General features: G+C 35.5%; 1 pseudogene; it reads right to left on the bottom strand.

Moving 5' to 3' along the window:
* Nucleotides 1–16,133: 16,133 nt before the first annotated feature.
* LOC112095564 lies at nucleotides 16,134–18,129 on the bottom strand (annotated as a pseudogene).
* Between the last annotated feature and the right edge of the window lie 3,652 nt (nucleotides 18,130–21,781).

The following is a 21,781-nucleotide window of genomic DNA, read 5'->3' as shown; positions in this document are numbered from 1 at the left end:
AAGACTGAAAGATTAAAAATAATTCCACTGGGACCATAAAACTTGTCTAGAGAGAAAAAGCATCACCTTAGAATCTGATTCATGTTAAGAAATTGAGTTTTCTCCCAAGATCACTACAAATAATTTGTCAAGAAATAAATTAACAGAAAAAATTAAACGGAGAATACATCAGTCACACATCACAAGATTTACATGGAAAACTCTAAATCTGGAAGAAAACCACGGCTGTTGTCAAAAGACAACCAGAGAAAAAAATATTCATTATGTGGAAAATTATTACAACCACACTCTCAGAAATAATTTCTCTCACCCAAGCCCCAAATACATGATCCCGAAAAATATTCTTTAACAAAGCAAACCCGTAATACCCATATTGAGGAGCCAAATACTCCTATTGAATGCTCTTAATTGGATACAAAAGTGAGGAGGAGAACCCTCCTATTTATAGGCAAAAACTTGCATAATTATGCCCACCAATTTTGATCAAAATTGGTGGCTTAGCCATCAAATTTGATGAACAAATTTTGGTCAACAAATTTGGTGGTTAAGCCACCAAATTTGAAGCCACCTTTCTTTTTTTAAAATCAATTTTCAACAATTCATTGATGCATCTAATGCATAATAGTTGCTATTGTTAGAGATTTTCTTTTCAAGCGCTCTACAGACTACAACAGAATACGTTATAGTTTGAATCGTTAGATGATCATTCCAATAGGGCTAAAGGTGTTCATGGATTAGATTCAGATATATATGATTCCATCTGATTTGGATTTGGATGTTGCCATATATATCCGATTGGATAAAATTTGTGCATCTGATGGATTGGATCCACTTTAATTTAAACAATTTGATTGGGATTGCACTACTATATATATATATAGGAAAATGCTTAACGTCGGGAAGGCTGAGAGAACCCTGAGAGAAACGGCAGCTTGTGCTACCGTTTCCCGCATGTTCTCTTAGCCCCACCCCCACTTTACTTTAAGCATTTCCTCTTTTGTTTTTTATATTATTTTATCTCTCTTTTATTTTTTTCTTCTTTTATCTTCTTCTTCTTCTCTTTTTTCTTTCTCTCTCTTTTGCAATTTCTTCGTTACTTATCTCCATCATCAATTTCATCTTCTTCATCAACAACATCATCATCACAATTATCTTTAAAATTCTAGTTATACAATCCAAGAGGGGGGTGAATTGGAATTCTAAAAATTATTCAATTTATAAAGAAAAACTTAATGCAAATATAAACCAAATTCAAAGTAATAACAAATAAGTTGATCACAATATAAAAAGATAAGGGAAGAGAGATTCAAACACAGAGATTTTTACGTGGTTCGGCCAACCTCGCCTACGTCTATGCCTCCAAGCTTTTCGGGCTTGAGAATTCCACTAAGCAAGCCTCCAAGGCTTCAAATGCTTACACTTGACTTCCAACGTGTCAATAACCTTTACAACAAGAGATTATCCCAATCTCTTTAACCCAAGTGTATCCCAACACTTACAATCACTCAAAATAAAAGATTACAAATTTGTTTTGCCTCTCACAATATTTAAGATTACAAAATGATGCCCAATATGTGAATAGATGAAGCAAGAATGTGTTCAAAGCTCTATGAAGATTGTATTCTTGAGTATAAGCTCAATAGTCGTGTTGTGATCAGATTTGTTTGAATTTGAATGAGCTTATTTATAGTTGGAGCTGAAAAAACTAGCCGTTACAAACTGTCTGCCCGAAAACGGTTCGCCGTTAAGCATTAACGGTTAACCGTTTAGGCTGGTCAAAAGTTACCGTTGGGCCAAATTTCAAATAAACGGTTTGCCGTTTAGGATTACCCTTTCGCTGTTAAATTCCAGAGACCTGCAAGATGAACACCAGTTATCCGTTTACATTAAACGGTTAAGGATTTGCATGAAGTGACTTCTCTGGATATTATCGGTTAACCGTTTGTAATAAACGGTTCGCCGTTTGTTTTTAGTTACCTGCAAAATAATTTAGCCTTATCCGGTTTTATTAAACGGTGCCAGAAGAGTGCAACCTTCAATTCTGGATTTTATCGGTTAACCGTTTAAATAAACGGTTCACCGTTAAATTTCAATAGCCTTCCCAGCTTTTTGTGTTTTCCGTTTTTCTTAATCGGTTAGAGCTTAGGCAATATGTTGCTCTGTGGTTTTAATCGGTTAACCGTTTGAAAGAAAACGGTTCACCGTTTATTTCCAGAATCACATTTTAAACCAGATTTTGCAGAGAATCATTTTCTAATTTGAAAGACCATCTTTTATGAATATGATTAGAATGATTATAAGGCTTTCGTTTATTAAGGAATAGCTTCAACATTTTAATAAAAAATCATTTAAAGTTTGTTATCATCAAAATCAATATTATTAACATATTCATGTTAACAATCTCCCCCTTTTTGATGATGACAAACTTTATTCAATATTTTGCTCCCCCTTAATATATGCTCCCCCTAAATGTATGGCCAAATTAAGAAATGTCCAATAAAAAGACTTTTGCTCGAGAAAATATTTTTAAATTCATTTTAAATCTCCTCATAATTATCTCCCCCTTCATCATCAAAAAGAAAAGAGAGAAAGGAAAACCGCAAATCCGTTAAAAAAGTTACCCGATTTTGGCGAGTGAAAATTTTGGCAGAGTTTCCCCTTAAAATGGATCAAAACCACTAATACAAAATGAGATTAAAACACTTACAAAATATATTAACAACAACTCCATCATTCAACAAACCAACAACGCCATGAACAAACAAACCAACAACTCCATTAACCAATAAACCAACAATTTCATCAACCAATATCAAGTCATCCAACATCAAGAACATCATAAAAACATGTCATCAAAATCCATAAAGAGCATATAGAGGTAGCAATGTATATAAAAATATAAATGGCAACACGCAAACAACCAAAATATGAAATGTATGTGCGAAAATAGAATTCAGAAACTATGGAGGTGGAGAAGATGTGCTCCCCGGATCATAGCCAAAATAGTGGAGAAGAGTGTGCTGTCCAGCGATAAGCTCATGCTACTGATCAATGCTCTGCTACTGGAAGGTCTGAAAGTCAGAACGTAACTGCTGGTGGTCACGGGAAAAAGTGTCCAACCGATCAAGAATCAGCTGCTGGCGCTCTGAAATTCGGTGAACATCAGCAATCAACTGCTGCACAACATCTGAAGCATGGGGCTGAACTAGAGCTGGAGGTGGTTCAGAGGCAGATGGGTGCTCAGGAACATCAGATGGCTCAGGAGCAGGAGGCTGCTTGGGAGCTAGAGGCGGCTCGGAAGAGGAGGGAATATCAGCACCCATCGCACGCTCCTCAGAGTCAGAGTCAGCTGAAGGCCAAGGGACAAAACGGCGATGAGGAGGATGAGGATGAGCTCCTAATCTAAAATCTGGAAGCTTATTGGGAGGATAGACATCGTTGAGCATCCGATCGTCCTTTGGAGCAATCAAGGTATCCCGGTTTTTGGAGTTGTTTGTCTTTATCCACTCACCATTCTTCCTAGTAAAACCGATACTAGTCATGGCCTCAGGACCAATCCCTCTAGTCTCCATATAAGTGGTATCAAGAAGAGGCACCTCAAAGCGTCGTAGTATCTTAGTAATGATACTGCCATATGGAAGCAAGTGGTGGTTAACTACGGGAGTACTCAACATGTGCCGCACAATAACATAGCCGAGGTTAATGGGACGGCTTGAAATGAGACTATCTAATAGGCCAACGTCCAACCTCGTAACCTCATCCGAGTGAACCTTCCTAGGTGTCACTATGTGCTGTAAAATAGTGTGAAGAATGCGAACTTGGAGAGGTAAAAGTTGAGACCGAAAAGGTAGAAGACAGATCTCATCAGACAAGTCTCGACGACGACAAATATTACGGACTCCATCAGTATGATAAAAACTGTAAAAAAAAAGGGCTTTCCTAGAGGTGTAAATATCATGACCCTCACTAGAGATACCAAGAAAGTCAGCTAGGTCCGCATCATCAAATTCAATAGGCACATCGCCGACTTGAGTAACTATCCTATTTAGGCGAGTTGCGAAGATTTCCATGTTCGAATAAAAGACTCGTACTAAGTTGGGATAAACTCGGTCATCAAAGTCAATGGCAGACTCCCAAGGCTGAAGCATATCCCTAATACTTCTACCACATACAACTAAGGTACTGAAATCATCTATTTCAACATAAGAAGAGTCAAGTACCTTTCGACCATTGAAGCGATTCTCGAACCGCTTGGCCAAGGAAGGCATGGGGAAATGAATTATTGCGAATTCAGAGACTTCCCGTAGTGGTATAGGGTTCCTTGGAGGCACAGATTTTCGCCTGAGATTTCTCCGAGGGGGTGCAGCCATGGTGAAGCACAAAGGAGTTTGAAAATTACTGGAGAGATGTGATGAGAAGAAGATGAATCGATTATTTGCTTAGGAATGAGTAAATGATGTGATTTTGATGCTTAATTTGGCTGAAGAAGGGGAAGAATCGGGTTAAAAAGGAAGAAACCCGAGCGGCCGCAGTTAGGGTTTAGATTTGGGATTTTTCAATTTTGGGCTTGATTTGAGGATTTGAATCGGTGAAAGTGTTCTAAAGGTGATAAGAAATGATGTTATAGGTTTGATTTGGCAAGAAAAACAAGAAAAATGAAGGTTTGAGGGGAGAGGAGGATTCGGCTGTGCAACAATGGCCGAAACGGTGAAGGGGCAACTCGAGAAGGAGAAGAAAAAACCTTTGAACAGTTTTATAATCACGAAAATGGTTAACCGTTTATTTAAACGGTTAAGGGGTAACTTCCAGAGGCTAAAGAATGGGAAACAGTTAAAGGTTAAACTCTTAACGGCTGAGGAGTAACTGCTAGCGAGCTCTCTGATTTTAAATGGTTTACCGATTGCAACAAACGGTAAAAGGGTTAAAAGGCAGTCAACTTAATCGAGTTTCTGGAATAAAATGGTACACCGTTTATTGGAAACGGTTAGCCGTTTATTTTATCAATAATTTCGCACATTTGATTTAATTTTTTGCCAGCAAATAATACATTCCAAGATCATTTAATTGATCTAAAAATGTTTCATGAGCCATTTTAATGCATGATTCATGAACATGTATTGAAGCAATTAATTCATATAATCAATCAAGAATTAACAAAGCAAGCACATCATTTGAATATCAAGCTTAAGCATTTAAATCATCAATTCACCAAGAAGTCAATCAATTCAATACACTCAGTAGCATGAATAGTAACGTTAATGTGAAAATTTCATCATTCCAAGTTCATGCTGAATCTTTGAAAATTGTTCTTCACCAAGAGGTTTGGTAAAAATATCCCCCTTTTGAACATGATCTCTCAAGAAATGATGTCTTATTTCTATATGCTTGGTTCGAGAGTGTTGAATAAGATTCTTTGAAAGATTTATAGCATTAGTATTATCACACTTAATAGGAATTTGTTCTAGGTTAATACCATACTCTCTAAGTGTTTGTTTCATCCAAAGAGCTTATGCACAATAACTTCCTGCAGCTATATATTCGGCCTCTGTAGTTGAGAGTACAACAGAATTTTGTTTCTTGCTAAACCATGAAATAAGTGAGTGACCTAGGATATAGCATGTTCCACTAGTGCTTTTCCTATCAACGTTATAACTGGCAAAATCCGCATCCGAATAACATGTTAAATCTATATGAGTTCCCCTAGGATACCAAAGGCCAATATGTACGGTTCCACTCAAATAACGGAAAATTCTTTTAATAGCAAGCAAATGAGATTCCTTGGGACAAGATTGAAATCTTGCGTACAAGCATACACTAAACATGATATCGGGTCTACTTGCAGTTAAATAAAGTAAAGATCCGATCATACCTCGATACATTTTTATATCTACTTCCTTGCCTTTTTCATCTTTGTCAAGTTTGGTTATTGTGCTCATTGGAGTGTTTTTGGTCTTTGAGTCATCAATGCTGAATCTTTTGAGTAGATCTTTTACATACTTGGCTTGATTTATGAAAATTCCTTTCTCATTTTGTTTTATTTGCAGCCCAAGGAAGTACTTCAACTCTCCCATTATACTCATTTCAAATTCATTACTCATGTAAGATGAAAATTCTTTACACAACAATTCATTATTAGAACCAAAAATAATATCATCAACATAAATTTGAACAACAAGTATGTCTTTTTCCTTATGTTTGACAAATAAAATAGTATCCGCTTTACCCATTGAAAAATCATTTTCTAATAAGAAATTCTTAAGTCTATCATACCATGCTCTAGGTGCTTGTTTTAAGCCATACAAAGCTTTAAATTACTTATAAACATGATTTGAAAATCTTTCATTTTCAAAACCAGGGGGTTGTTTTACATACACTTCTTCCATTATAAAACCATTCAAAAAGGCACTTGTCACATCCATTTAAAATAAAATAAAATCTTTATGACATGCAAATGCCAACAATATTCTAATTGATTCTAGTCTAGCTACGGGTGCAAATATTTCATCAAAATCAATTCCTTCTTCTTGGTTGTAACCTTGAGCCACTAATCTATCTTTATTCCTTACAACCACACTGGATTCATCCATCTTATTTCTAAATATCCATTTAGTACCTATGACGGATTGATGTTCCGGTTTAGGAACTAATTCCCATACATTGTTTCTTTCAAATTGATTTAACTCCTCTTGCATTGCCATAATCCAAGATCATCATTTTCCGCATCCGCAAAGGATTTGGGTTCAATTTGAGAAATAAATGCATTATGCTCACAAGTATTTCTAAGAGATGATCTAGTTGTAACACCTCGTGAGGGATCTCCTAAAATTACATCCTTAGGGTGAGAAGAAACATACCTCCACTCCTTGAGGAGTGATTGAGATGCACCTTCATTTTGCTCTACATTCATTTCTTCATGTTGCTCATCTTGATTCCCATGAGACGTATCCTTTTGGTTATCTTTTGATGATTCTTTTTTTAAGTCTTCATCTACATCATTATCAACAACAACTTTCTCCGTAGATGAGGGGTTAGACTCATCAAAAGTAACATGCATAGATTCTTCTACAACTAATGTATTTTTGTTATAAACTCTATAAGCTTTGCTTGAGTTTGAATATCCAAGAAAAATACCAACATTAGATTTTGGATCAAATTTGCCAAGATTGTCTTTTGTGTTCAAAATAAAACATTTGCATCCAAACACTTTGAAATAACCAATGTTGGGTTTTCTATGTTTCTAAAGCTCATATGGAGTTTTGTTAAGGTTAAGTCTAATCAACACACGATTTAAAACATAACAAGCAGTGTTGACGGCCTCGGCCCAAAAATACTTAGGCAATGAATTTTCATTCAACATAGTCCTAGCCATTTCTTGAATGGATCTATTCTTTCTCTCAACAACTCCATTTTGTTGTGGAGTTCTAGGTGATGAAAATTGATGCTCAATGCCAAAATCATTGCAAAAAATCTCAAATGCATGATTTTCAAACTCTCTTCCATGATCACTCTTAATGCATGCAATACCATACCCTTTTTCATTTTGTATTTTCTTACAAAGCACTTTAAAGGCATCAAGAGCATCATCCTTATTGGCTAAGAATAATACCCAAGTATATCTAGAATAATCATCCACTATCACAAATGCATAATATTTATAATTTAAACTAGCATATCTAGAGGGTCCAAATAAATCTATGTGAAGAAGTTGAAGTGGTTTTGAAGTAGAAATACGATTTTTATTTTTGAAAGATGTTTTGATTTGTTTTTCAAATTGACAAGCTTCACAAATCTTATCTTTTTGAAAACCAATTTTTGAAAGACCTTTAACTAAATCATTTTTCAAAATTTTTGAAATCAAATCCATACTTGCATGTCCTAACCTTCTATGCCATAACCAACTATCATCATGCAATGCCAAAAAACATTTATCAAGAGTAGATGCACATTCTATGTCAATGATATAAACATTACCACATATATTCCCAACAAATAAGATCTTGCCATTACATGAATTCTCAATAACACAACTAAATTTATCAAAGATGACTTTATAACATTTGTCACATAATTGACTAATACTAATTAAGTTGTGTTTCAAGTTCTCAACCAAACATACATTCTCAATTAGAGTTGAGAAAACTTTACCAACATTTCCAATTCCAAGAATTTTTCCTTTTGAGTTTTCTCCAAAAGATACGTCTCTACCATTTTCAATTTTGGTGAAGCTTGAGAACCATGCATACTTTTCAGTCATGTGCCTTGAACAACCATTGTCCAAGTATCATTTATTTTTCTTCTTCTTTAAGCCCTACAAGAAAAATCTCAAGTTTTAGGTACCCAAAGCTTTTTTGGTCCTTGAGAGTTAGCAACGGTTCCTTTTGGAACCCAAATACATTTGACACCATAATATGCATTCCTTTTCACGGGACATCTATATTTCATGTGACCATTTTGATTACAATAATGGCAAACAATCTTATGATCACTTGTGGAGGTAGCTTTAACAAAATAATTCTTATAATACTTTTGCTTCAAGTTAGGCTTATACCCAAGTCCTCCTTTATCAAAAACACATTTTTGTGAGTTAAGCATATTATCCAACATCTTTTGCCTATTTGTAAATTTCAAAACAATCTCATTCAACTCATTGCTCTTTTTCTTAAGCATTTGGTTTTCATTTTTCAAATCATCTATGTGTGATTCTAAATGCTCATGTGAGATGCTAGGTTTCTCATTTGATAATGCAATTTCATCATGCAATGTTTTGTTCTCTATTTCTAGGCATGCAATTCTTGCATTTAGAGATTCATTTTCATTTTTAAGCTTTGCCATTTCCTTTTTAAGACATACATTCTTTTTACCAATCTTCATCAACTCATTATGCAATTCTTTAAAAGCATCATACAATTCATCATTGGTGGGATCACTTACCTCATTGAGATCATCATCCCCTCTTATTGCCATAAGCACTAGGTTTGATACTTCTTGCAATCCTTCTTCATCACTTGAATCTTCCTCGCTATCATCCCAAGTTGCAACCAATGCTTTCTTCTTGAGTTTTTTGATAAGTGGGCACTCCGATCTTATATGGCCATGCTTCTTGCATTAATAGCATGTGATTACCTCTTTCTTCTCCCTTTGGTTCTTGAAGTTTCTGAAATTTCTTCGCTCTACGGTTTTCTTGAAGAATTTTCTGAACCTGCTTGCTAGCATGGCTAGCTCTTCATCATCCGGTTCACTCTCCCCATCACTCTCATATTTTGAAGATTTGAGAGTAATGCTTTTCTTCTTCTCCTCATGCCCTTTTTCTGCTGCCAAATCTTCTTCATATGAAATGAGAGAACCAATTAAATCATCGAGGGCTAAAGTATTTAAATCTTTGGCCTCTTCAATAGCGGTTCTTTTTGGTCTCCATTCTTTTGGAAGTGACCTAATGATTTTCTTAACTTTTTTGCTATTTGAGAAGGTCTTTCCTAAGGCTCTTAGGGTGTTTACTATGTCCGTAAATCTCGTATACATAGAGTACACACTCTCATTTTATTCCATTTGGAACAACTCATGTTGTCGAGTGTACCTACTAATTTTTGACTCTTTCACTTGATTTGTGCTTCAAGTTTGTGCTAAATTTCATTGGCACTTTCACAACTAGATACTCGATGAAATTCTTTTTTATCAAGTGCACAAAATAAAGCATTCATAGCTTTGGAATTTAGAGAAGCTTTTCTCTTTTCCAATTCATTCCATTCCCTTGAAGGTTTTGGAATATCTTCCCCGAATTCATTTTTAGTTAGGGGCAAAAACAGACCATCGCGTACAACTTCCCAAATTTCATAATCTAAAGCTTGCAAATAGATTCTCATTCTAGTTTTCCAATATGCATAGTCATTACCGTCAAAGAACGGTGGTCTAGTTGTGGATTGCCCTTCTCTAAAGGTTGAGTCATTTAGGGTTGCCATAGATCTTTTACTCTAGACGATTAAGTCCTAATAAGAGAACAAGGCTCTGATACCAAATGAAATTCTAGTTATACAACCCAAGAGGGGGGGGGGGGTGAATTGGAATTCTAAAAATTATTCAATTTATAAAGAAAAACTTAATGCAAATATAAACCAAATTCAAAGCAATAACAAAGAAGTTGATCACAATATAAAAAGATAAGGGAAGAGAGATTCAAACACAGAGATTTTTACGTGGTTCGACCAACCTCGCCTACGTCCACGCCTCCAAGCTTTCCGGGCTTGAGGATTCCACTAAGCAAGCATCCAAGGCTTCAAATGCTTACACTTGACTTCCAACATGTCAATAACCTTTACAACAAGAGATTATCCCAATCTCTTTAATCCAAGTGTATCCCAACACTTACAATCACTCAAAATAAAAGATTACAAATTTGTTTTGCCTCTCACAATATTTAAGATTACAAAATGATGCCCAATATGTGAATAGATGAAGCAAGAATGTGGTCAAAGCTCTATGAAGATTGTATTCTCTAGTATAAGCTCAATAGTCGTGTTGTGATCAGATTTGTTTGAATTTGAATGAGCTTATTTATAGTTGGAGCTGAAAAAACTAGCCGTTACAAACTGTTTGCCCGAAAACAGTTCGCCGTTAACCATTAACGGTTAACCATTTAGGCTGGTCAAAAGTTACCGTTGGGCCAAATTTCAAATAAATGGTTTGCCGTTTAGGATTACCCTTTCGCTGTTAAATTCCAGAGACCTGCAAGATGAACATCAGTTATCCGTTTACATTAAACGGTTAAGGATTTGCATGAAGTGACCTCTCTGGATATTATCGGTTAACCGTTTGTAATAAACGGTTCGCCGTTTGTTTCCAGTAACCTGCAAAACAATTTAGCCTTATCCGGTTTTGTTAAATGGTGCCAGAAGAGTACAACCTTCAATTCTGGATTTTATCGTTTAACCGTTTAAATAAACGGTTCATCGTTAAATTCCAGTAGCCTTCCCAGCTTTTTGTGTTTTCCATTTTTCTTAATCGGTTAGAGCTTAGGCAATATGTTGCTCTATGTTTTTAATTGATTAACCATTTGAAAGAAAACGGTTCACCGTTTATTTCCAGAATCACATTTTAAACCAGATTTTGCAGAGAATCATTTTTTAATTTGAAAGACCATCTTTTATGAATATGATTGGAATGATTATAAGGCTTTCGTTTATTAAGGGATAGCTCCAACATTTTAATAAAAAACCATTTAAAGTTTGTTATCATCAAAATCAATATTATTAACATATTCATGTTAACAATCTTCTTTTTCCTCCTGTTAGTTTTGTTTCTTCTTCTCCATCAACATCAAAATTTGGTTTCATCTTCTTGTATAATTAAAAGCCAAGCACCCCTTTGACTTGGAATCAAAAAATCGAAATCAATACAGGTGTTGTTCTTCATTTTTTTGGGTTTTTTAGAACAAAAAATAGGGGAAATACACTTGGAATAATGGAGAGACCGGACGAAGTGACGAACCGGACTGGTGGTGTCTGTCGTGATGAGCTGAAGAGAAAGAGGTGGTTGTCGGTAACAATGCCATTGATGAGAGAGAGTGCCGATGAAATTGAGGGAAGGGAGAAGATACAGTAGTTTCTGGTGCTGGAGAGATGAGTTGACTGCAACAAAAGGCTGACTGCAGCAAATGTTATGTTAAAAAGAAAAGAGAAAGTAACGTGGGAGGTGGGGCCAAGAGAACACGCACGAAGCGGCAGCACAAGCTGTCGTTTCTCTTAGGGTTCTCTCAGCTTTCCCGACGTTTAGCACTACTCGTATATATATATATATATATATATATATATATAGATTTTATGAATTTTATGTAAAAATTATCAAAAAGACCCAAATCCAAATTCAATCTGAACTTAAAATACCATTTGAATCTAAAATATCATTTAAATCCGAAACAATCTGAAACCAAATTTGTCTGAAATATTTATCAGATCCGATTTATTTTAAATCCGATCGATTGTATTTGAGATTCAGGTTGGATTCGAATGATTTTTTTTCCTAATCCAAACAATTCAAAATCCAATCGCACTTATCCAAATCTAAAGTGCAATATTCATCTCTTTTTCATATATCCTTTGCTAAATGAAAGTAATCATGATGTCGGGCCCTTCTTTAAAAAAATAATAAAAATCTTCAATTTATATGCAACTCCTTTCTCATTATTACTCTTCTTTGTGTTCGACTATTGTAGTGCTTTTTCTTCTGAGATAAACTTTATAGTCCCTAGTGTGATTGTTTTTACCTTTTCTTTCTTGAAAGTGGATAAAACAAATTGATCTTTGATTGATACTTGATGATGTCCTATTTTCTTTTTATTTTCATATTTCTTTTTTCTAACATATTGGGGTACGCAATTGAAATAGAGGTTCATTTGTCACAACAGTCCACGCTAATATAGACTATCAAGTTGTGACAGGAATTAGTCCATTTGTGCAGCCACATGACAACATTTAAAGTCGTCCCACTGCAAGCAAATAAAATTAGGTGCCACGGATTTAATGGGACAATCAATAAAATTATGTCCACTGTTTTTTATTTACTCATAGTTTATAATTAAGTTTTAGAATAAATATGTGACTAGATTTTATTTGACAAAGAAATTGCGTACACTCGTATGCAACTGTGACATCTAACTATCTCTACCATTTCCAAACCAGAACTTCTATGTCATGTTTAAAACACGAGCAAGGAATTTTAAGTTGGAGAAAGACTTTAGGTAGAATAGAGACACAATATATGAAAAAGTAAATGTATGCGTTATGAGATTTTCGAAGACAAGCATATTTGTTGACTCGGTAGTTACATCGAAGTCTTACTCTTCGAGTTAAGTCAACGGTGCAAAATTCATGGAATCTGCATTTAATTGTCTGGCTAATGGGTTCTCAAATTGCAAATGAAAGATAAAAAGCTTTGGTTACACACACACACCCAAAAAGAGAAAAAAAAATGCCGCCACTGGGCTAGATACTGTTTAGGAAATGAAATATGGTGACTAAGATAAAGGTGTTTGCTCATACATTATCGTGCTCTCCTCAAAGTAAAAGTGAGCAAATGGTTGAGCAGATCACCTCGACCAGGATGTTGTTTGGTGACCTCGAGCACATCACCTCGACCAGGATGTTATTGGTCACCTCGAGCCGATCATCTCGACCAGGATGTTATTGGTCACCTCGACCAGAATAATATGTGGTGACCTCGAGCACATCACCTCGACCAGGATATTAGTGCTCACCTCGACCAGAATAATATGTGGTGACCTCGAGCACATCACCTCGACTAGGATGTTAGTGCTCACCTCGACCAGAATAATATGTGGTGACCTCGAGCACATCACCTCGACCAGAATAATATGTGGTGACCTCGAGCACATCACCTCAACCAGGATGTTATTGGTCAACTCGACCAGAATAATATGTGGTGACCTCGAGCACATTTTCTCGACTAGGATGTTATTGGTCACCTCGACTAGGAAGTTACCAGGAAGCACGATTCAGTCAAAACATTTTCTCCGAAATATTAGGGACCATATTCTTAGTGGGCTGAAAATTAGTAAAAATTAGTAGTTTTCTTGAGAATTTTAGGGGAGAGGATAAAAACCGCTATAGTTTCCTATAAAAACCCTAGGAAGGGGAAGGAAAAAAGGGATTCTTCTAGCTCTCTCTCTCTCTCTAGGTAACTGAATCCATTGGACCTTTTTCTCTCTCTACCACTGGAAAATTTCTCTTTCGCTTAGGATTTTTTTAAGATTAATTATTCTCAGTTATTTTCCTTTAAATTTACTTAAAAGCTTTTTTGTTTAAAGCAATCATAATTAATTCACATGAATTGTGGTATGGATTTTTCCAAGTAAGACCCAAATCGCTGACTTAAGCGTCGGAGGGTTCTCGTCGGAAAAACTTCCGGCACCTCCTGACTGTTGGTTGTGCTCACAGGCTCACAGGTTATCTGCTCATGAGTTCTCTGCTCATGGATCGTCTGCTCATGGATCATCTGCTCATGAATTGTCTGCTCATGGGTTGTCTGCTCATGGATTGTCTGCTCATGGGTTGTCTGCTCATGGATCGTCTATCCATAGATTATTTGCTCATGGATTGTCTGCTTATAGAATATCTGCTCATTGAAATTCTGCTCATGGTGTTAACTAATCAGCAGCTTCCCACCAAACAAATTTAATGCTGATGCAGGGATTTGAGATTCGATCCACTCATCCGGATTTCGGCATCAACAGATACAATTAGCTGAAATGAGGATATTAAAAAGAACACGTGCTCTATTTAATTGGTAGAGTATTAATGGAGCTTGTGTAATTGTACATTTACTGTTTTTTAAGGTTATTTTTCATATAGTAGAAAGATCATAAAATGTTTTTATTGAATTACACTCATTTAATGTATGTATGATATATATGCGTATGAATTAAATATAAATATAGATAAAGGACAGTGTATGCCAGCAAGAAAACTTTTTCTCTAGATTGAAAATGATTTAAAAGAACCATTTTTCTCCCACTAATATCTTCAAAATCATTATTGTTAATAACAGAACCCAAAAAATAATTAAATAATCTCTTGTTTAATATGTTGCATGCTTGCAGAAAATTGTGGATGATTGAACCAATAATTCAACCTTTACTCCATGAGCTTTAAACTAATAATCTGTCATCAGTTATTGTCTAAATAAAGAAATTTATGAATCGGTATAAAATGGGGTCCCAAATCCTGACCTACATTGAAAATTAGGATATGAAATTTGTAACAAATCTTATATAGTGTTTGTATCTCGATTGTTATCTGGATAATTTTGCCAGCCTAGGTTCACGTATTAACAGTTAGAGCGGGAGATCCCAAAAAAGGGTATCTTGAATTTAACCAAATTCATTATAAGGATATATGGACCCATTTGATTGCCTAAGGGATCTCGAATGAAATTTTCAAACATCTCAAATCCTGCCTTGATTATTAAATTGGAAGAAAACTAGATCTTGAATCTCAACTCGAATAATAAATCAGAATGAGAAATTTTTATCAAATCTTGTATCATTTAGGACGGACTCCCAAATTCCAATCGAGATTTGAGGAATTTTGTATTAGCAACTAGAGCCGAAGATCCCAAAAAATATCTTGAAATTAACCAAATTCACTATAAGGTATGAACTCATTTGATTGCACCCTTAAAAAGTATTACAGATGACACCACACAATCATATTATTAAAACAAACCAAACCACACATATCCAGGCTTAGCATGTATATATAAGAGCACAAAAAATAACTTCTTTCTCGTTATAAAGGAGAACAGAATCAGCTAGAAGCAGGGGAATCAAAGTATAACAGAAAATAAAAGAAAAAAAATGATACACATTCATTTGTTCAGCAAAAACCAATGACTATAAGGTGAGCATGAGGCATCAACCTTTAAAATTGGACAGAATAAGCTAATTCCTTAAAATTCACATGCTAATAATATTTATAATTTCTAAGTCCAAAGTTTAAAATAATAGGTAGTATTTGTTCAAAACAAGCATTTATAATTATTATTCGGATGATTATTTCAAGAATCTAAGATAATAACAATCCAGTATTCAAGTTATTTATGAATGATTAGGGCTTAAAATCTCCATAAAATTGGAGATTCTGAAGATTAGGCAATATGTCCCAGTTTCTATTTCTTGTATTTAGTCCTCTAATGTATCAACAATCAATGCTAGAAACCCAATCCCCGAAATTGAATTAAAAAAATATAGAAAACATAGAGCAAATCAACAGTAGATTCAGCAGCGATGATGCCTACATCCAAACTTCTCTTCTAATGGAAGTGATGCAGAATTCCCTTAAGACAATTATGACCATTAACATGTATTACACATGGTACGACCAAACCACACACGTCCACACTGAACTGGAGTTTCAAGCACATTACGAGAATGAAGACACACGAATAGAATATACACAGTGAATCCAAAAACTTGACATGATTGCTTGTAGCAGATCCTTGAAAACAAAGAAACCCAACAATGTCCTGCATCAATCCTGAGGACTCAATAATGTGTAGACAACAGAAGTGAATATTGAAAGGATCAAGGCCGGATTCTAGTTGAAATTGAAACTTTTGCTGCACTACAGTTGACAAATTTCCCGGTCTGATTTCACCTGCGCAAGTAATTTAAGATCTGAAATTATAGTTTTTCCTCACTGTTCAACGATCAATACACAAGGGTTCTGAAATTATAGTTTTTCCTGACTGTTCAACAATCAATACACAAGGGAAAATGGTCGGGGTCAACTTCAGGATCTGTGATGAACACTTCATCTCTAATGTTGAGACAAAAATTAGAAGCAACCACAATTAGAAAACACTTTATAGCATTAGGAAGCTGCGTACTATCAAATATATTGAGGAAAAGAAAAAACATATGTATGAAATTAGATTAATAATTAAAGGTTGATGATATTGCATAAAATGAAAAACTTACATCTAATTAAATCCATGCGAATCAAATTCCATAAGGATATACTTGATTGTCATACTGCGCCTTATCCTCAAAGTCTCGTAGCTTTTGTCTCAGCTTCGGCTAAGGCCTCGAATTTGTTTAAGCTCTTTATGCACCAAAGCTATTCAGGAATCTTTTTCCAGTAAGCACAAGTATTGAGAATCAAGCATTCTAGTTTTGGCCTGGCTCCAAGCCTCATGGTCCACTCCTCTAGCCATGGCATTGAATTCAGGTGCACTATCTTGAGCTTTGGGAAACCATCAGACCTACAAGTCAGCTATCGACCTGAATATGAGTTTTGCTTCAGTTTGAGCACTTGAAGAAGTGGCAACTTTTCTAGTGTTCAAGTGCAGGCATGGGATCATCCATTTGTTCAGTATTAGAGAAACTCAAGTGGATTAGACTTTGACGAAGTAGGTATTTGGCACAGACGATTTTGGAGAGCCTTGGCATCTTGCTTTCATGACTAGATGCATGAGTTTATTCATCTTCCAAAATTCATCTACAGTGTATGATCTATTTAGCTAAAGGGCATGGCTATGGGGTACAGATTCAGAGATTTCTTAATAATGATGAAGCCAGGCTTTTGAGGGAAGGGATATTCAGCTTCAAATATCAAAAGAAATAAAGTTTCAATTTTGGATGGAAATTGGCTGAGAACAAGAGATCCCAAGTCCATTACTCAACCGATTTTCACCCAATCTATGGGGTCAAGGTGGTCGCTTTCTGAAGTACAACAAAGAATGCAGGTGCGAGTCACAATCATCTAAGTAAGCAAAATCACTCTGTTTTTAAAAAACGTACACACGTTTGACATTTTTTCGCAATTTACCTTTTTGATCCAGGATAGGGGAAAAGGTAAATTTCGCTTTGAGAGCCATTTGCAACAATGAAGCCCAGCAACGACTACGAATAGGGCATGTGTTGATTCTACCTCCATCGCTTCTCTTCTTTGCATCAACAAAGACTCTATTCATTAGTTGTTCCAAGTACTTCTCGGCAATTGCCTCGCTATTGTCTGGAATGAAACCTTCAGATATCCACAACTGATATAACTGCCTGGTGGATGTCTCTAGGTGTACAGGAAACATAGATAAGTAAGGAAAACAAAGTTTCAAGCAAAAAGGTAAACAACTCTCAATGGTCCTCTAGTAGGCACTAAATCAAGCCAAATATTCTGTCCACTTTAAAACTGAAATGAGGTGACGATATGAATTTCAGTGAGTGTTATTAGTACTCCACTTCCATTCTGATTATCCGGAAGTATTTCTTGAATAACATCCCACACTTCAATGCTTCACACATCATCAACCACAATCAAATACCGCTTGATCATTAGATATTCATGAAGAAATTTGTTTTCATTTCATAATTTTTATCCTTTATTACACTCAACCTAGATGAAGGCATTAGAAACTTAATAATGATATCTAATATTTGGTCATCATCACCATCATAGCTGTAAGGCTTTGGAACCTAAGCGTGACAATTAAAATAATGCTTCACATCACTGCTGCATTAAGCCTCTGCAGCAAAAGCCACATTGCCCAACCCAACGCTATCAAGATGGCCACCACTGAAAGCTGAGGTGGCCCCTCTATTAATATATCTAACAACTCCTCCATTTTGTCTTCTAGACCCACCGTGCCCCTATGTCCTTGTTGAGTGATGCTGTTGAGAATGTGTCAATGACCTTCTCAGATTCATATGTAAAGCAATTGATTTCTGGTGCCAAGGTCTGGGTTGTCAATTTCATCTTCTCCTATTTTTTTGCAGCAGAAGCTAGGACATATCATATTCAAAGTCCCTCAGCCAAGGAGTAACGATTTCAACCTCGGCACAAAGGTTTTGAATAGGTTGTTTTGCAGCATCAGGCAATGTGACTTCTTCGCTAGCTAACGTCCTTCTCAGCCTCTCTGAAAATAGTCTGAAGTTGATGCCCATATCTCCTCAATCCAAAAATTAGTGCTGGCTCCCATGCCTCCCTTCTCTTAGCTAGTACTCCACCCAAGCAGTTGAATCAAGATTGCTGACTCTCAAATTAGAACAGATCAAGGCAGAGCAGTGCGGGAAATGAATTTTACAATATTCAGTCTTCCATATGTTGCAAAAAGAATAAAGCAGAGAGAAATAACTACAACATCATCAAGTATCAATCAAGATCAATTTGTTTTATACATCCACTGTCAATAAAGAAAGGGTGAAAATAATTCCACTGAGACCATAAAGCTTATCTAAAAAGAAAAGAACAGAGTAAGCACAAGAGCATTATCAATTATTTAACAATTTAAGCTGTGGAAAAATAGAAAATCATGTCTGCCACTTATTAAAGAAGCAATAACATAGCAACGTCATAAAAGCAATGGATACAATCATTGCTATATGTTGAAATTAACTAACTTCACAATCTGGACATGAACTCATTTGATTGCAACCATTAAGTAGACTTATAGATCACATGACACATGATCTTATAAATGGACTAAACATAACAAAACACACATCTCCATGTCCAGGCTTTGGTGGCTACATAATTACAAAACAGCATGTAAGTATATAAATACAGAAAAAATTATAAGACACAAAATTTGTTCACAAAGTAAGAAATTACCTCTTGTTGATGAGTCCAGAAATGACCGAGGTGTAGTTTTAATTGAGCTGACGATCTTCCTCCACATACATCACCATTTTTTCTTTTTTGGACGCCATGAGACATGACTTGGCATCATTGTCATTGAAATACACCAGATATTTCTAGAATGCCTGCGAATCTAATTTATTTCCAAACACACTTGAGAATTGGGATTGTCAATAAAAGATGAACATTGATCATTGATGTGTAGGTTTCAAGTATTTTGTGTATGATGCGGAGATAAATTAGAACTCTACATGACCATCTGAAGAATTTTTTCTCAAATGAATCTTTTGAGTTGGAATTTAGACAGATTCACTATCTAAGTATCTTGAAGCAGTGGAGAATACATATGACAAAGGTTGAAGTAACTAATTTTATGAGCAGGAACTGAAATGATTTTGGCATGAGATTACAACAGGTGATTAACATATATGCTTCGTCTAAGGCAGCCTCATTTTAAGTGTTATTTCATCAGGTCAACAATCTTCAGGAGAAAAATGAATCAAGGGCAATAAAGGAGGTGGTTGATGCTAGTGATTCCTGAGTGTAGCAGCAAAAATAAAACTAAATTGTAGATTTGCTGTAGTCTTACAATAGACTCACCCTGTCCTTGTCCTTGTCCTTGTCCTTCTTCTTATACTGATGAATATGAGGCCGATGATATTTCTGTGAATAAAGAAAATGATAATAGAAATGGAACCATTGGGCAAATGGTAGTGTAACCTTTAGTTGACGATGTGAGTTCACCTTTATGTACTATTTAATTTCCATTTGTTTCTTGAAACATATATATGCAAACTTTAGAACATCAAGGGAAAAACTTGGACAAAGATTCCATTTCCATTTGTCCAATGGTTCCACCTCCGTTGTTCTCTTTATTCACATAAACACATCAACATCATTACATGTCTTTTATTCTTATACTTCTTCAAGTTCACCTTCTCTCTTCTTATCTTATTTTCAACCATTAACAGAAAAAACATTAGTAATTAGGATTTAAAGTGACAAAACTTAATTAAGGCAAATGGGAATTCAACCACGTTGAGTTTTATTCAACGTGGGTATTAATGGATGAATGATTTTGGTAGAATTAAAGTTTTTTTTTTCCGTTTTTGTTTCATTTGTCAACTCCATTTAATCAATTAATCTCAATGGCTATAAGGATCATTTTTAATGCAAACGGGTATTTCTTTGCTGCAAAAGACGGCTTTGGTGTGATTGTAAGGAATTGAGAGTGAGCAGCACATCCTGCGTGCCATCAACTTCTTTGCACTACAGGCACCCTCTGCATGCTGTGAAGGGAAAAATGTGAAAACCATTGCATGCTGTGGGGCTGCTAATCAATCAATAGAGAAAGAATTCAGTAATCAATTCTAGCAAAGCTTCCAAAACGTGCAGCACTATAGATTAAATCTTCCACTTTCAGAACTTTACTCATTAATCTTCTGCTCCAAATCACCAATGATTAGTGCTGGTTTTTTATTTTACAAGGGCTTAATCTCCATATATCTGAAGACTATGAAGATTAGGCAATATGCCCCAATTTCTTTTTGTTGTGTTTAATCCTCTGACAGTACCAAGATCAAACACCTTAGACCATCTTTGATTTGATGTATAAAGACTCGTTCTCCGAAATCCAAACTAAAAATTGAATCAAAGTGCCTAAATCCAGTGAAGACAAGGATACAAGCTTTCAAGCTTTCACTATTTCACAAATCAAGGTTACCAGGATGTAGAGCTTGTTACAGAGAACAAGAATATACAACTTTCTACTTTAACTCTCTCTCTCTCTCTCTCTCTCTCTCCATAGCTTTGATGAGATCTGAGAAGATGACCCATCAACCAGCCTTATAAACTATGATAAGGCCATCTCTAACAATCCCAGAATTTTCCTGCACTTTTTTAACTAACCCCAACTGACTTTTGACCAGCATTCTCGCCCTTATAATGACTGACACGTCGGTGAAATTCCAAAAAACCGAACAACAATGTCGTTCTGCCAGTGTTGAGATGATGAGATGAGATCAAAGCACAAATACTTTTCTTCTAACTGAAGTACTAAGCTTGAAGTTGAACTGTACCGCTACTTAAAAACTAGAGAAAGAAATAAAATAAAAATAAAAACATAACATATATTAATTTGAATGTTGACAAATTGAATACACACCAGTGAAACTGAAAATAGAAAGTAAAACAATTAATCAGACTTTTGTACAATATATTAATCTGAACATGACATTATTACTTTTAGCATGCAAATCCTTGAAAACAAAGAAACCAAACAACGTGTAGACAACTCAGCAGAAGTGAACACTGAAAGGATGAAGGCTGGATTCTGGTTGAAATTGAAACTTTGGCTACATTACAGTTAAGATATTTTCCGCTGTGCTTTTACCTGCACATACAACTGATTGAAGATCTTATCATACAGTTTTTAATGAATGGTGTCAGCATCAGGAACTGTGATGGACACTTCAAGTTTATGTTGAGACAAAAATTAGAAGCAACCACAATAAGAATGTAGAAAACACTTTATATTATGATTATAGTTTAGGCAGCTGCATACTATCAAATCTTTTGTGGAGAAAAAAAAAACTTTTATATGAAATTAGATCGATAATTAAAGGTTGAAGTTATTGGGG

This window comes from Citrus clementina, unplaced genomic scaffold (genome assembly GCF_000493195.1).
Source record: "Citrus clementina cultivar Clemenules unplaced genomic scaffold, Citrus_clementina_v1.0 scaffold_1, whole genome shotgun sequence".
Lineage (NCBI taxonomy): Eukaryota > Viridiplantae > Streptophyta > Magnoliopsida > Sapindales > Rutaceae > Citrus > Citrus x clementina.
This window is presented reverse-complemented; position numbering and strand designations above follow the sequence as displayed.